An 18211-nucleotide genomic window follows, 5' to 3' on the forward strand; every position below is an offset into this window, starting at 1 on the left:
GCATTGTGTGGTGTGTGGGTGAGGACACAGAGGGGGATTTGCCAAGCTGAGTGGTGTTGAAATGCACATGCTTAGTGGACAGGAGAGTATTCTTGAAGCTCACTATGTGCCCAGGCTGACTTCACCCCAGGCTATGAAGAGAAGGTCACACGGCAGCCTCGAGAAAAGTGGGCCTCAGGTTTGATGAAAAGAGAGGGGAACGATTGCTCATGGACTCCAGGTAGTAAAGGACATGAGGATGTGTGCCTGGGAACTGACAGTGGGCACTTGGTGGTGTTCCTGGGAGGTTTGATTCAAAGCCCATTTCAAACGTGGTTTCCATCCAGATCATACACATTTGTGTGTATATGTATATCTACTATCTATCTATCTATCCATCCATCCATCTTTCTGTCCATCCATCCATCCATCCCTCTATCTATCTACCTATGTAATATATTTTTTAAAATAAATGCTGGTGTAATGCACAGTTTTAAGCCCTAAAGGGTGATGAACAAAATTGGTGCAGAGAATATCTCTGACTTTAAAAGATGCTCACAATCCAGTAGGGGAAACAGATGGTAGAGGAACAATTTAAGAGAGTCTAAAAGGAGGACCATATTGCTGGGTATGGGTTGTGGATAAATGTGACCATCCCCAAACTCACAAAAAAATATTAAAAACTATAGTAAACACAACAGGTACTATTTCTGAGCACCTGCCTTAAATTGGGTGCCTTACAAAAGCCTCTCAACAATACACCCTCATTTCATGCTGTTGAAAGTCCTCTGTGGGCAGGTACCAGGTCTGTTCTGTTCCTCTGGCTCTACCTGGGACATCCTCTAATGGCCTTGCTATCTGTAAAATAATAATAATATTATTAATACATAATAAATAAGGGAACTGAATCTGTGCACCACCCCAAGCTGGGCTGCTAGAGTGAAGAACTCTGTTAATTTCATGCTGCAGCATGGACAGTCCTCACCGGTCACCTCAGCCTGTGGCAGCTGAGCAAGTAGACAGTGCTAAACCCCCTCCTACAGGTGCTGTCCTGTGGGTGGCCTGCCCCCTTTAGTTAGACCCTTGAGAATGGCCAACGCCAGGCCACCTGTAAGCCAGCAGGACCCTATGGGGTCTTCCCATAATAGACTCCCATCCACATGCTCCGCCTGACTTTCGTCTGTAGAGAAACTTTAGTCAAAGAGTACATTTAATCAGAGAAGTGAGAAAATGCAGAAAGAAAGGAAAACAGTAATAATAATACTTTAGCAGTTAAACAAAGTCAAGGACATTTAGTTCCTCCCTGAGAACTATAGATAACATTCTGAGCCATGTCCTTCGAGCTGTTTTGCGCATACTGAGGCCCCCACCTCAGTATCAGGTGGGAGATGTTAGCTGCAAGCTGCCCACCGGCACAGAGACTCCAGACCGGTTGGAACCAAGAGGTTGATGATGCCGACTCCCCATTACCTCACCACCAGCCAATCAGAAGAATGTCCATGAGCTGACCACACCCTGCTTCTTGAACACTGTAAGACTCCTCACTGCCCCCTCCAGGGCGGGACACAGTCTGGAGAGCATTAGCCCTCTATGGCCCCCTTTGCCTGGCAAAGCAATAAAGCTATGTTTTTCTACTTCATCCAAAACTCTGCCTCCAAGATTTAATCAGGCCGTGGTGCACAGAGGCTGAATTTCAACAACACATCCGCGTTAACTCAACCACATGGTGCCTTGTGACAGAAAACTAGCTACGAGCTCATTTTCTTCCCCAGCTTTAGTTGGAATTTAATGTCACTTATCATCTGTCCTATTCTCTCACTGCCTTCTTTTCTACATAAACAAAGGCCCAATTTTAGCAGCATTTGAAAGCTACAGCAAAGCTTCCTGTTTAGGCTCATCCTCAGACCCTTTCCTCAACCTCTTCAGATAATTTGGTCATCAATGATTGGAGCATCTGCTTTGTACAGAAAACATGCTATTTCAACATCTGAAAGAGGCAGGCTGATTGGGCCCGGAGAATGGCACTCGTGTGGCCGGTCCCTTTCAGCGAGACTGGGGGACAGAGAAAGAGCTGCTCTGCACAGATGTTCTCTGAATGGCACTCAGGACAGAATGGAGGCTCAAACAGTACATGCTGTCTGAGGCTAATGAACGTCTTGAGGAAAACAAGTAACCCAACGCTTAAAATTAGAAGGGGAAAGAGCTATTTATTGGATTTTCCAAAATCTGTTATTCATGCATTTCCTTTAAAATCATGCTATGCATTTGTCATGTCTTTGCTAGTCCCAGTTGCCCCTTTGTTTGAAGCCTCCTGGCAACCTATATACCTTCACATGCACAAAGCACCATGTTTGTTTTCAAGGCAGGGATTGGGGTGCGGTCTGCGAACAGCACACGTGGTTGCAAGTACCTCTTCCATCGCTGGCCGTTCACCTGTGGCCCACCAGTGCGCATCTCCTAGCTGGAGCATAAACACCCACTGCTGATAAGGAAGCTGCATTTGACGGCTTGGACCCTTTATGTGGGCAGAGTCTCTGGATGGAAGTGATGCTCCAAAGGGTCCCTAAAGAGCTGTCTTCAAGGAAGAGTCCCCTGCAGAGGACCCCTGGAGGCTGATGTTTCCAGACAGATACTCCATGAGTCTTAAACTTTAGTCAAAGTGGCTTCTGTTGCAAAAAGGGTTGACATTGGGGAAAGAAGTGGGGCCTGAAAACAAAGCATGGGAAAGTCAGCTGTGCTTAGGGGCCTGACTTAGTGCCAGGGTTGGACTCCAAGGTCTTCTGAGGCTTCCCCTTTGGACTTTGCTTGCCTAGAACAGGGATCCTGGCCCATAGGAAAGTCTACTGACAGCTGGGTTTCTGACACTGAGACGTGCCTGGTCTCAGGTGTGCTCCTGTTTTGATGCCCAATATGTGAGGGACTTTTAGTCATAAAGACAGACTCCAGCCAGCAGTTGTGGGTACAGACACATGTTCAGTTCCCATGAAGATGGGATGGGGTCCCGAGACCCAGCAAAGTGGACTTCTGCACAGGGTCACACTTCCCAGGGGCAGCGAGATCTAGAGGAGGGAAAAAGTCAGAAATTGATGTGTGCTGAGCACTGTGATTGCATCATAGTTGGGTTACTCCATGAAATCCCTAACCCCCCTGACAGATAACATGCACGAGGTGTTCCTACCAGGTGATCTGGTCACCAGGGTGCAGCAGCACACCTTCCAATCCAAAACAATGGTGAGTCAAAGACAGGTCTTTGGGTGGCACTGGTGGTACCAGCAGGTGGTAAGCAAGCCTGTTTCTCAGGCAGTTGAGCCTGTAAACAAAAGACCATCTCCAGCCCCTCGGTGCACTGAGTGGAGCCCCCGGTCAGCCGATCCTATGATAGAAGCAGAGCCAATGGTGCATTTTCTCCACTGTGATCCAGGATGTGGCCTTGCTGAGGAATCAGCATTTGGTAGACAGATTCATCAGTGGCTTCCCAAGTCCAGCAGCCAATTTCCAAGTGAACACATGGCTCCTGTCCTGCAGACAGGGAGTGCTGACCCATTGGCCTTCTCGGGAGGTGATGGAGAAGTTTGGGGCAAAAAGACAACCCAGGTGGGAAGATTCCCGCACTGAATGCTCCATGTGGATGCACAACGCTCAGCCAGCCTGCTCCATGGGCAGTGCTCAATCTACTCTCAGTTCTAAGTGACCATGAGGTTCTGGGAGTGTAAGAAAACCTCATGTTTCATTCATCTTCCTGCAAACATGGCTTCCTCGGTCACCCAGCTGAAGAGATTGGTTCATGAAGTCTGGAGCCCCTTGAGAGAAATATGGAGGTTGATAAACTCAGGTGCAGGAATCTGGGTCCAGGTGTCCTCAGGGCAAAGGAGGTCCCTCTTCCAGAAACGCTGTAGGGAGGAGCCCTCCTACATAACTTCCACGAGGATGTAAACCCTGAGCAGTGACGTAGTGAGCCAAGACCTAGAAGGAAGTAGCTCCTTGGAAGCATTTATGCAGAAATGACTTGAATTTCTACCCTAAACATTTGAAAGAATTACTTCCCAGATGCAATGCTATACCCTGAGTCTTGATATCAGCTTGACTTCTTCTGCCCCTGTTTTTGGTGGGACCCTTTAACTAGCACCAGCAGCAGAGTGGACTCTTTCCTGACTTTTCCAAATCCAGGGGTTCTCGACCTCAGGACATTTGCCTCCCCCACCAAGCGGCCATTTGGCAACATCTGCAGAAATTTTTGGTTGTCACAACTGTGGCAGGAGGATGCTAGTGGTGTCTGGTCTGTAGAGAACAGGGATGATGCTAAACGTCCTATAATGCACAGGACAGCCACCCACACCAAAGAACCACCCAGTTCATAATGTCATTGGTGCCAGTGTGGAGAAACAATGCCCTAACTGGGCATTGTTACAAAAATGTCCTAACTGGGCATTGTTACATTGTATACAAAAATAAATGATGCCCAGTTAAATTCTAATTTCAGATAAACAACAAATACATTTGTAATATATCTATGTCTAATTGCATGGGACATTTATATGTTTAATACATCTCAAATATTGAATGGGAGCATACTTAACATTAAAAAATTATTCATTGTTTATCTGAAATTCAAGTTTAACCAAATTTCCTGCACTCAGTCTGGCAACCCTGGCTCTATCCTTTGTACAGGAGTGTGTCCTATGCTTCAAATTCCAAGCTTTTCTATCACAAGATGGAACTTTCTTCAGTTTGGGACAATTATTACAAAGAAGGCATTATTGTGTAATAGAAAAGGCTTTGGAATAAAGCAGGTCTCAAAGCCCACTTCTGGTAAGCTGTATAATCTTTACTTTCTCTAAGCCTTAGTTACCTTATGTATGTTATGGGAATATGCTATGACTATTCCATGGGATTATTGCAAGAAGCAAAAAAAATAATGTATGAAAAGTGACTGATATTCATAAAGGATAATTATAATTTTTAGTATTAATTTATCCTTTCTTCAGTGATATCTTGAATTTCCTTTTAAGTTCAAGTTTTATCAAGACAATTCTCCCTTCCAATATATTCAGTGGAATTATGGTAACTTGCTCTACTGGATGAGCCCAAAATGAGTTGACTCTTTTAATTTCTTTTTAAGAGTTGTTGAAGTAAAGCAAACATACAATTGAATTAGCAAATCTACATCTCTACATCTCCCAAATCTACATAGATTGAGAGTTATACATCTCATTATTGGTAGTTTTTTCTTTTTTTCTTTTTTTACAAACTGAACACACCCACGTAACTATCACCCAGATCAGGACATGGTCAGCACCCCAGAAACTTTCTCATGACCTCTCCCTTTCATTACACATCCGAAGACAATTGCCATTTTCATGTTTATCACCACAAATTAGTTTTTTCTGTTTTTGAATTTACTATAAATTGAATTATGTGGTAAGTACTTTTTGTGTCTGGATTTTATTTTTGTTTTTATCTCTTTTCTCAACATTGTATCTGTGAAATTTCTTGTGCTGCTGCATGTAGCAGTCATTTAATGATTTTTTTGCTGTGTGATATTCCATTGTAGAAATGCACCAAGATTTATTTATCTCTTCCACGGCTGATGGGCATTTGGGTAGTTTCAAAGTTTTGCTATTGTCAATGGTGCTTCTATTAATATTTTGCAGTAATTTTGGTAAATATATGAATGCATTTCCATTGCGTGGAGCAGCTGTGTCACTGTGCATGCATAAATTAGTGCTAAGCAGATTGTTACACAGTTTTTCATGGAGACTGTGCCAATTTCTCCCCTACCAGCAGTGTCTGGAAGTTCATGGTCCCACATTCTCCCTGCACTTGACATTGTCTGTTTTTATAAATGTCAGCCCTTAGGGTGACTGTAATGCTATCGCATTGTGTTTTTTTTTTTTCTTTTTTGGTTGCATTGGGTCTTCATTGCTGTGCGTGGTCTTTCTCTAATTGCAGCAAGCGGGGGTTACTCTTCGTTGCGGTGAGTGGGCTTCCTACGGCAGTGGCTTCTCTTGTTGCAGAGTACAGGCTCTAGGCATGTGAGCTTCAGTAGTTGTGGCACAGGGGCTCAATAGTCATGGCTCATGGGCTCTAGAGCGCAGGCTCAGTAGTTGTGATTCACGGGCTTAGTTGCTCCGCAGCGTGTGGGATCTTCCCGGACCAGGGCTCGAACCAGTATCCCCTGCATTGGCAGGCGGATTCTTAACCACTGCGCCACTAGGGAAGTCCCTCCCATTGGGTTTTGAATAACATTTTCCTGACTAACAATGGTGCTGAGTACCTTTACAAATGTGTATTGATCACTGTAATATAGGTTTAAAAAAATTCTGTCTTGATCCAGTTTCGAGGCCCTGGCCAACATTTGTTATTAACATTTAAAAATGGTGTTTTAAACCATATTTTAGCTTAATTTCCCTGTGATCAGACTAAAATTTCTGAATTTCTGAGACTTCCTTTATGGCTCAGCATCTGACCAATTTTGGTAAGTATGCACATGAAACAGAGTCATCTACTCTTGGTTTCTGTACAAGTTTTAGTTATACTAATTATACCAACTTAGTAATCTTATTGCTCCAATCTTTTATATTATTTGCTTGTTCTTTTTTTTTTTGTGGTACGTGGGCCTCTCACTGTTGTGGCCTCTCCCATTGCGGAGCACAGGCTCCAGACACGCAGGCTCAGCGGCCATGGCTCACGGGCCCAGGCGCTCCGCGGCATGCGGGATCTTCCCGGACCGGGGCACGAACCCGCGTCCCCTGCATCGGCAGGTGCACTCTCAACCACTGCGCCACCAGGGAAGCCCTGCTTGTTCTTTCATTGACTGATAATATTATTTAAACCTACAGTTAAGATTATGGGATTCTCTACTCTTTATTTATTTCTGTCAACATTTTTCCAATTCTACAGTAGCTTTACTAGTCATTAGAACAAGTTTGTAAGCTAAAAAATTGTATCATTAGAGAGCCAAATGTATTATTTTTTTTTTCTTTCAGTAAAATTCAGTATTCATCTTTAAAAGTTGACCCAAGTCTTTCTCTAGCACACAACACTGATAATTGTTAACCATACCTGGAACCCAGATAACCCATTAATATGTTTCCTGTGGCTGTCTTGAATTTTTGACACTTTTAAACTTGTCAAAGTTGATTGAGTTAGCAGGTGTATAAATTTCCTCTGCCTCTAAATAGCATCAGGAAAGGCAGAAACATTTGATTTCTAAGCAGATAACTTCAGTTACTAGAATCTGTGTTATATCAACCTCTTAGAACATATTTAAATTATAAATGCCAAAAAGGGATTTCAATGCTAAAAACTTTAACTGCAGTTAAGGCAACTGGTATTTTTTGAATTACGCTTGCATGATATATCTTTTTCCATCCCGTTTCTTCTTTCTTCCAATCTACCTATGTTGTTGCATTTGAAGTGAATTTCTTGTAGATAGCATATTGTTGGATTCAGTTTGTTTATACACTCTGAATGAAAATCTCTGTCTTAATTGATGTATTCAGACCATTTACCTTTAAGGTAATTACTGCTGTATTAGAGCTTAAATCTGTCATTTTATTAGTTTTCTGTTGGTTCCCTTTATTTCTTATTTCTCTGTTTCCTTTTTTCTGCCTTCCTGTGGATTATTTGAAGTTTTGTTTTGTTTTGATTTGTCTTTCTCTTTGGATTCCATCTTGACTTATTTATAGTGTTTTGGAGTATATCTCTTTTACGGTTTTCTTAGTGTTATTCTAGGCATTACATCTACCACCTGTGACTTATCACGTCTACCGGTATCAACATTGCACCACTCTGAGGGCTGTGGAAACCGTACTTCACCGTATTTGTGCTTTTTGATTCTTTCTTCCTTTCTCAGCTCCAATATCTTTCTTTTATTATTTTCTCTCTTTTTGAAGAAATTCCTCTACTCAGTCTTTAACAGTAAGTCTGCTAGTGAAAAGTTCTTTAACTTTTCCTTTGTCTGAGGTTGTTTTTCTTTCTTCTTCAATTACTTAAGGGTAGTTTCACTGGATATAGAATTCATGGTTTACAGTCATTTTCTTATATCATTTGAAAAACGTTGTGTCACTTTCTTCTGGTTTCTCTGATTTCAGCTGGGAAATCTACTCTCATAGCAAATGGTGTTCTCTTATAGGTAATCTCATTTTTCCTTGGCTACTTTCAAGTTTTTTCATTGTCTTTCATTTTCAGAAGATTACTTACGATATGTCTTGGTGTAGATTTCTTTCCTGTTTGGGGTTTACTCAGATTATTTAAATCTGTAAGGTTTCTGTCTTTTGCTAAAGTTGGGAAATTTTTAGCCATTATTTCTTTAAATAGGAATGTTGAAATTTCTATTATTGTCCCATATGTTCCTAAAGATCTGATCACTTTTTTGGGGGAGGGGTCTATTTTCTCGCTGTTGTTCAGACTGGGCAAGTTCACTGATTTTGTCATCTTTACTATGGAGCTCATTCAGAAAGTTTAAAAACATTATTATATTTTTAGTTTTGTAACTTCCATTTGGTTCTTTTCAAACCTTTTACTCGTTTGCTGAGATTTGCTAACACTTCATTTGTTTCAAGGGAATTTGTAACTGCATATTGAAGCATTTCTGTGACATCTGCTCTACAATCCTTGTCAGGTTCCCCAGCCTCGGCATCATCTCAGGGTCTTTTCTCATTGATTCCAGTTCTGATGTTCTGGGTTCTTGGGATGACTGGAGATTTCTGATTGTATTTGCCGCATGTTGTCCTATTCAAATGTCCTCTTTTAGCAGGCAGGATCCTTGTCTTAGTTTCTTCTAATGCTTTCAGATAATGATTCCTGCAGTTGTCACAGCTCTCTTGTTTTGGTAGATGGGCAGGTGAGTCAAACAGCAGCTATCCTGGTACCGATATTAGCAGAAGTCGGCTCTGAACTCTTGTCTCTGAAGTTTGGTTTAAGGGGATGGAGTGACTTAGTATGTTCTATTCAGTTCATTTTTGATCTCCTTAAAATTTGTGAGCAAGTATTACCTTTTATCCTCAAAGTCCTAATACTATGAAATATCCAATTTAAGATCTTCCAAGCACTGTGACTAGAGCCAAGAAGGACATGTATGGAAAGTTAAGGAGTTATTCCCATCTTAGACAGATAATAATTCTTATATGAGCATAATAATTATTATTACAATTAGTTTTAATGGATACTCACAATAATATAATAATGTTCTAGGCATTATTCTGAGTACGTATTATGTGTTTACTCACTGAACTCATAACAACCATTCAAGCTACTTACAGTTATCTGTCATATCTTATTAGTGAGGCCAGAGAGGTTGAGTATTTCTTCAAGGTCACACAGAGAGTAAGCAGCAGAGCCTGAGAAAATGATCAGAGCAGAGATTGTCACTGTGAAAATGAAAATGCAATGTATTTTTATTACCAATATTTACTGTATTGTTTTTCATTGTGCCTGTAGATCTGCATTCACTAAATTCAAGGCACTCTCTGCTTCACAGCAAAGGTACAATCTGTAAGAAAGAAGGTGGAAATTAGCTGTGTTCAGAAGATATCCGATCTGGAAAAATCAGGCTGCTGACCTGCCTCCTGGAATAGAGCCTGGGGTCTGTGAGCTCTCGGTGGTCTCACTTTCAGAATCACCATTCTTTCATCACAGGAGTAGTGGTGATGGCTGAGGCAGGCGTCAGGTAAGTGGGCCTGATGAAGGTTTACAGGGCCCAGTATGCTTCACCATAGGGCCAAACAAGTTGCTAAGAGTGCCCAGCAGGACGTCCCAGGACTGAGAGGTCACCTCCAGGAGCTAAGCAAGGGCCCAGGCTCTCCCTGGGCAAAGTCAGCCCTTTCCTGCAGTCACTGCAGCCCTTTCCTGGAAATGCACCTCAGAGGGTGGGGTGGTGCCTCCAGCCTTGCTCCCTTCCCCCTTTAGTGGAGAAACTGTAGAGTTACGTGGCAAAGGTTGTGAGTGTACAAAGGAGTAAGGAAGTAGGGAAATCATGCCTCTGTCACCCTGGGACTTGATTGTGAGATCAGGCAAAAGGGTAAGAGGAAAAAGTACCTTGAAAGCCTCTGTGCCCAAGTGACCACTTTGAAACAGAGTGTGACTGTGATAATAATGTTTGAATTTAACAGAGGATCTGAGGAACCGAACTGACTGCGCAGAGATGCATTATATGTATGTGAAGATGGCGAACATTGACATTTGGATGAGTGGCTCCTGATCTCTGAATTACCTAGTGTCAGAGCGATGGAGAGGAAGAGACAGAAGAAAACAGATGATACCAGGTGGTGGAACTGGGGTCTGAACAAAGAGCAGCTGAAGATGATGCTCTGTTTTCCAGATGGGTGTTGGGATCATAAGAGTGAGATTAAGAAAAACAGAAGAAAGAACCATTTTGGAGAGAAAGCTGAACTCAGTGAGGAGCTCTATCATAGCTGGATTGCTAATGATTTCTCACCTATGACCAAACTCTTTTCCGTGGCAAGGTCTTTGCACAAACGGTTCATAACCACATAAAGTGTCCAGCCTGACCCATGCTTCTGGGTCCGTCCTGCCATCCACCAAGTCTCAGTTATACATCACTTCCTCTGGGAACCATGTTTTCACCCATATATTGGATGAAATATCCCAGTTTCATCCCACCTCCCTCTTTAATAATGTTTTCCTTTTGTTTGTTATGACTTTCTTCCTGGCTGTTTTTCCAATTCGGTTGTAATATCCAGGAAGGTGGGTGTTACGTCTGTCTGGCTCACCATGTATTCCCTGTGCTGAGTTCACTGCCTGTCCCATAGTTGGCACTTACTGAATACATTCTGAATGAATGAATCAATGAAAGAATGAATAAATGACACTTTTATTATAGTCTGATTGGACCATTCTGAACCTGTTTTTTCAAGAGATGACTTTATTTCACACAAATCTTCCATCCTTATGCACCAGAGATTATTTTTACAGTCTAGTCTCAGAATATTGCATTCATATTAGAACTACTAATAACATTTTCCCCTTGCCTTCTGATTATACAATGAGTTTAGGAATAACTTCTGAACAATCGAATCCTTAAAAGTTTATAAGCAAACAGCATGGTATAAGGCAGGGATGGCAAATATCTCAGACTTATGACAGAACCTATTATGCTTCCCCCAAGCCAGACATTGCTGGTCAATAACCGCTGTCTCTCTGTTGGAACAAAGAATGTTTATTTTGCAAATTGAAATTTCAGCAAGCCATAAAGAAAAAGCATGAGGAAATCTCTTTATTAAGGAATGATCACTAGGATCAATTATTTGCTTACAATTTGCAGAGAAAAAAACACTTCAAAGGATAAACTAAAATCTGGTTCAAATAGTTACCTAGCAGGCAGGGAGAATTTGGGCAGAGGATATAGGGATGAAACCAAGACTTTCCTGCATGTATCTTTTAATATAGTTTGGACTTTTGAAACATATAAATATTTTACATGTTAAAAAAAATAAAATTTATTTAAAAAACACACCCTGAAACTGAAAACAGAAGAAACAAATGAACCCATAGTTAATGTGAACACAAAAATGAAATAATTATTTTAAGTATTAAGTACACAATTTTAAATGCAGTGATCTTATTATAGACCCTTTAGCTGGTTTCATCCTATGGGTTAAAGAAAAAAACTGTAAAGAATTTTATAGTTCTATTAATCATATTATGTAAGTAGTAATATTGATACTGTAATTTAAAAAACCCTTTTAACAAACAACCCAATCAAAAGATGGGCAGAAAACCTAAACATACATTTCTCCAAAGAAGACATACAGATGACAGACAGGCACATGAAAAGAAACTAAACATAGCTAATTATTTGAGTAATGCAAATCAAAACTACAATGAGGTATCACCTCACACTGGTCAGGATGGCCATCATCAAAAAATCTCAAACAATAAATGCCAGAGAGGGTGTGGAGAGAAAGGAACCCGCCTACACTCCTGGTGGGAATGTAAATTGATACAGCCACTATGGAGAACAGCATGGAGGTTCCTTAAAAAACTAAAAATAGAGCTACCATATAACTCTGTAATCCCACTCCTGGGCATACATCTGGGGAAAACTCTAATTCAAAAAGATACATGCATCCCAATGTTCATTGCAGCAGTGTTTACAATAGCCAAGACATGGAAACACCCTAAATGTCCATTGACAGATGAATGGATAAAGAAGATGTGGTACAATGGAATACAATGGAATATTACTCAGCCATAAAAAAGAACAAAAAAGTGCCATTTGTAGAGATGTGGATGGACCTAGAGATTGTCATACTGAGAGAAGTAAGTCAGAGAAAGACAAATATCATATGATAACACTTATATGTGGAATCTAAAAAAAAAATGATACAAATTAACTTATTTACGAAACAGAAATAGACTCACAGACATGGAAAACTAACTTCTGGTTACCAAAGCGGAAAGAGGGGGAAGAATAAATTAGGAGTTTGGGATTAGCAGATATACACTACTGTATATAAAATGGATAACCAAAAAAGACCTACTGTATAACACAGGGAACTATACTCAATATTTTGTAATAACCTGTAAAGGAAAAGAATCTGAAAAAGAATATATATAAAAAACTGAATATTATGTATATATATATAAAGAATATATATAAAGCTGTATATATATGTGTGTGTATATATAAAAGTGAATCACTTTGCTGTACACCTAAAGCTAACACATTGTAAATAAACCATATTTCAGTACAGCAGAAACTGACACAACACTATAAAACAGCTATACTCCAATAAAAACTTATATTAAAAAATTTCCTCATCACAAGAAAAGGAAATAAAATGTAACTTTGTACAGTGACAGATGGTAACTATACTTATTGGGGTGGTTATTTCTCAATATGGAATCATTATGTAGTACATCTGAAACTAATATAATGTAATAGGTCAATTATACTGCAATAAAAATCCATCAGTCCAGTTTAAAAAAAATTTTTAAAGATTAAAAAAAACCTCTTTTGATGAAGGTAAGCTCATGTTTTATTTTAAAGAATAATTCTAACTCATACATGTAAGAAGAATGAGAGAATTAGAAAAATCACAATTTTCCAACACTCTGGAAAAATTCAATTAAGGCAGAAATTTCAACAGTTGCTAAATCATGGTGGTTGCTGATGAATAGAATTTTTGCGGCGCAGAAAGCAAACAGAATCTCCACAAATAACTTGCTCATTGCAAGGGAGAAAATGTGACTTTCACTGAAGATCTGAGTGTGACTGGTAGTGGGGAGTCCTGACTAGCTCGTGCCCATGGTTATGGTTTCGTAGAAAAGGTGCAGCATCACCTGGGAATCTCTTAAGGCAAATGTTTAACGTGAATCTAATCAACTCTCTAGACTTAACTTTCTTTCAGGAAAGACAGGGATAGGGCAAGATTTCCCAATCTCCGCTGTGCGTTGAGATCACTCTACAATGTGAGAAAATACTGATGCCTGGGTTATAGTAGAACTGGAGAGATGGGAGTGTGGATGGATATTAGAAAATTATGCTTTAATTAGCTGTGATCATGATATTATGACTCTACACAAATGATAAAGCTGTCTTAAAGACCAAAAGCATGGAGACTAATAGTAGCTTTTAATCCATATTAGATATCAATTAGAAATAATCATTTAAAACAGCATTTGAAAACATACATTTAATTAAGATATAATTAAGGCCTTTCCTTAACGCCCCAGAGTCATCAGTTTCTGCTAGTGTTCAAGTTTCCGTAATACTTATCAGTCTCTGCAATGATGTGATTAATTTTCTTGTATGTTCTATGTTTGTGTGTCTAGTGACTTCAGTTGCCTCCATCTCTACAAACAGTAAACGGTAACCAACACCACGGCCCTAGATGGCTTGCAGAGACCAGCGCCACCATCCAGATCTTAAAACTCACAGGGATGCTGATTCCCACCACATCTGCATTCAACTTCCTTTGGATGCGCAGAAGGCAAACGGATCTCGGGAATGACTCATCCAGGCGATGAGTCCAATTGTGGCCCTGTTCCAGACGTGGTGTGTCGTGTCAGCAAAGTAACAAGTTTCTGGTGCCCGGCGTCCTGCTACTGATCCTGTGAAGGTTTGCTCTCTCTACCCCTGTTAGTAAAGGCCACCAGTATTTTCCCTGTATCTCAATAGTAATATGTTTGTTTTTGTACAGTATATATATATATATATATATATATATATATATATATATATATATATATAATATTGTTAATACTATTATTTTTATATATCACATTTGACTGTTTTAGTCAGTTTGGCTACTCTACTAGAACACCATACACAGTGTGCCTTACACAACATGATTTATTTCTCACAGCCTGGAGGCTGGGAAGTCCAAGAGGCAAGTCTCCAGCAGGTCCAGGGTCTGGTGAGGCCTTTTCCTGATTTGTGAGCCTCTTCTCACTGTGTCCTCACATGGTTGGATGCCAAGCTCCCATGTCTCTTCTTGTCAGGGCAGTAATCCCAACACCTGAGGGCTCCACCCTCATGACCTAAGTACCACCCAAAGGCCCCACCTCCTAATACATCCAGCTGGGGGTTAGGATTTCAACATGTAAATTTTGGGAGGATACAAACATTCAGTCCATAGAATATGGGATATAATTTATACATGATATTTTTGTTTTCTTCCTTCTTTCACTCTCTTATCATCTAACGTAAGACGTGCTAATTATAGTTAATTTTACATCTTGGCATGTAAGTCGCGGGCTGTCACAGAAGAGTGAACGTTGCTCAAGGTCTTTGCATCCCTGCTGGGGGAGGGTTAACGTACTTTAGGTTTGCACACAGGACAGTTGTGTCGTGTCAGGCAGACGTGTGACTCTGTCAGTGAGGGTGTGTAGAGTACGGGGTTAGGAGTGGGTGAGTGCTAAGTTGACAAAGGGTGGACGGTGATGGCTGGTGGACTGTCAGCCTTTTCAACTCAACTAAGTCCTCCAGAACCCCCTTTCGGGCTTGTCTCTCAGGAGGATGCGAGAGAGATTCCTTGTGAAAGCTGGAGGGTGGAAGGGAAGCAGCAGCCGTTGTGAGGTTCACACACACCCTCACCTGTTATTCAGTCAAATGAGAATCTAAGCGCTGGCATGAGGGAGTCTGGTGGATGTAATCAAAGTCCCTAATCCCAGTTGATTCTAAATTAGGGAGATTGTATTGGCAGGACTTGACTCAATTAACCAGAAGGCTTTACAAGTGGATTTAGACCCTCTCTGGGGAGAGCGAAGGACTCCGGGCTTCTGCCGTGGATGACTGTGTCCTGTGGCTTTGCGGTTCCACCAGCTTGGGCACTTCCGTCTCTAATCGTCCACATGACAGACACTGGAATCCTTAGCCGGCCTCACAGTTTCCTAATCGTATAAGTCAGTTCCCTGTAATAAACCCATATATGAGTGTGTGTGTGTGTGTGTGTGTGTATATCCCTGTGTATGCACATGTGTGTACATGTGTATGTGTTTGCGTGTGTATATATATGTATTATACACGTGTGTGAACACTGGCATTGAGTCCATTTGACAGAGGTTTGGGTCATAAATCCATTCATCTTCTTACCCCCTTGTGCCCTCATTCAGACTAATGATGGATGTCTTTGGACCCCAGGTATTAGTATTAACCAAGAGTCACTCCCTCAAAATCCTCCAAAAGTCCTTAGTACTGTTCTTTCCCTGAGCACTGCTGCCCTGGGACATGGTTGCAGGTCAACTTGGGAAGAGCAGAGAGGAAGTTTTACACGTGATATTTATGACAGTGTTTGAGGAAAGGAAGTTCCTTAAGGACACCTAGCCTCTTTTTCAGTCAAGGAGTCCAGATTTGTAAACTGACTTAGATGTGTGTACTGGGAAAAAAGTGAGCTCAGTTTCCATTGTGGTGACTTATAATGGTGTTTAAGATGTTTATGGCTCATGGATGTCTGGAGATTATTTTTTCTACTTTTCTCAATTATAAAGTCAAACCGTACTAGGTTGCTCATACGTTTTATTATTAGGGCTACCCGCATAGATTCCCTGTGAGTAAAACCAGCTTGAAGACTTTATTCCTCCTGCTCATTATGGAAATCTTGCCTGCCTTGTCTTGGGGGGAGGGGGAGCTAAATAGTGCCACCTGGACTCACCATTGTAACATCCTATCATTATTTATAAATCAGAGCACAGTACCATGCAGCCTTTCTGTTTTCTGTTTTCGATTAAACACAACATTTAAGTTACAGCAAGGCCAACAGACCAGGAGATGATTCCATTGCAAAGATAGTTTATTACTCACAGTTCCCAAGATGAAGGGGCATGATAAGCCCTGTAGGGGATCACAGGGAGGTACTGGGGTTGGAATTTCCCAGGAGGCAGAGGGGGAAGGGAAGTCTGGGCAAAAATCTTCACTGTGGTTTTACCAGAAGGAACAGGCGAGGCAAGGTAAGCAGGCTTAATGTTGTCTGTTTTAAATGAGTCCAGGGGGCTCTGGAGTGTATGGACAGCCCTTGATGTCCTGCTACCTGGTCCCAGTGTTCTTGGGTCAGCTGTTTAGCGTCTCTGAGAGCTGGTTAAGTCCCTCCAGGGTCAGCAAGGCCCCAAAGTCAAAGCCATAGAAAATCAATGATTTACGGCTACTACTCCCCTCCCGTCATTCCTACAGAGCACAGCCATGCAGGTGCTTCTAGAGTGTGATCCACCCTCCCTGATGGAGGTCACAAGGCCTCCGTGAAGGCTGTGTCCTCTGGGGACTTGAGGAGGTGTAACGTGCTTGCATGATGCCCCCAAATCCTAATACCTGCAGGCCTTTTCTGTCCCTTCCTAAATATTATTATACTGTGGAATTCTGATGTCTTCAACTTTATTGAATATAGGACATCACTGAGTCAAGTCTTCAGCCAACCAGCCGAGTGTACTTCTAACCTCAACTTGCACAATAAATGCTGAATTTTGAGAAAGGGCATATGTGTTGACTAATTCAGCCAGACCTAGCTTTGCATCGTTCTCTCCAATAGCCTGAGAATCTATTCCCACATGTGTTCTATGTGATCTTACCAATCTCTTTCCTTAGTAGACCTTATTCGTGTTCCACTGAGCGTACTGGTGTCTAGTCCGCATCATGAGTCAGAGGCTCTTAAGGATGGTGACTGTAAGTATGAGGACAGTCAGGATCCCCTGATGAGGGAACTTACTCAGGTAAACTTGTTACCTGAGCTTCATCAGCACAAGAAAGCCAGTCTTCAGACAAAGGAAGTGACCCGGGGTGTCAGGGATTCAAGCTCTCTGCTTGACTCAGTGTCATTCAAACTTCCCATCCACTTCTCAGGTTTTCAGTTGTTTCCAGTTAATGCCTCAGTTTTTTCTAAGACTTGGAAAATATTGGGATTCTTTTAAGTCCACTAGGGAGATCTTGTTTTGCTAACTGTGACCAGAGCTAAGAGTTTAAAACCTTGAGCTTATTATTATTTTTTTTAATGTAACCTCTCCAGCACAGTTGGAATAAATCAATCTCTGTTCAGTCCTTGTGGTGTCATATATCTACCTTATTAGTAAAACAAAGTAGTTACCTGACCCACAAATCCATCATCATAAAATACTGCTTTATCTCAAGCATGCACGGTTGATAATTTAAATAATTGTGATGCCACTGGTTGCTGGCATCTCATTTTCCAACCACGATGAGGTCATAAGTAGTTAAAATTGAGATGTTAAGCCATCATATCTCTAAATCTTATCTTAAAGCTCTGTGTTCTGAGATGACTCCTAGGACCCAGATCATGTCAACCAAGGTGTAGCAAGGGAAAAAAAAAAAAAACACACCTGTGTTGGAGGGTCAACAAGAGGAATTTAATAGGAGGAACTGCTTCCCAAGTTATCGGAAAAGATAAAAATGAGACAGTGAGGCAGCCCAGAGATGAACAGTTTAACAGATTAACAATTAAAAAAAACAGTAACTCAAAACCTTTGCCATCCCTAGGGCTGGAAGGGTATATAAAGAAATGGCTTTATCAGGCCCCGGGAATGGGAGTTAACTGGTGAAGGCTGGGGCAGTAAGGAGGCTGGGGGAAGGTGAGGTGATGTGCAGACATCCCAGCAAGACGTTAAACCACAGGAGAGACAGGACGCACTGGGAGCCATCCTGGACAGAGAGCGGGCAGAGACAGCCTCCATCTCTTTCCCTCCAGTCACCACTGATGAAATGTGCCTGAAAACCAGTGGGATAGGGAGCCTGGGAAATGTAATTTTTAGGCCCCAACTCCCT

This window comes from Tursiops truncatus, chromosome 9 (assembly GCF_011762595.2).
Source record: "Tursiops truncatus isolate mTurTru1 chromosome 9, mTurTru1.mat.Y, whole genome shotgun sequence".
Classification (NCBI taxonomy): domain Eukaryota; kingdom Metazoa; phylum Chordata; class Mammalia; order Artiodactyla; family Delphinidae; genus Tursiops; species Tursiops truncatus.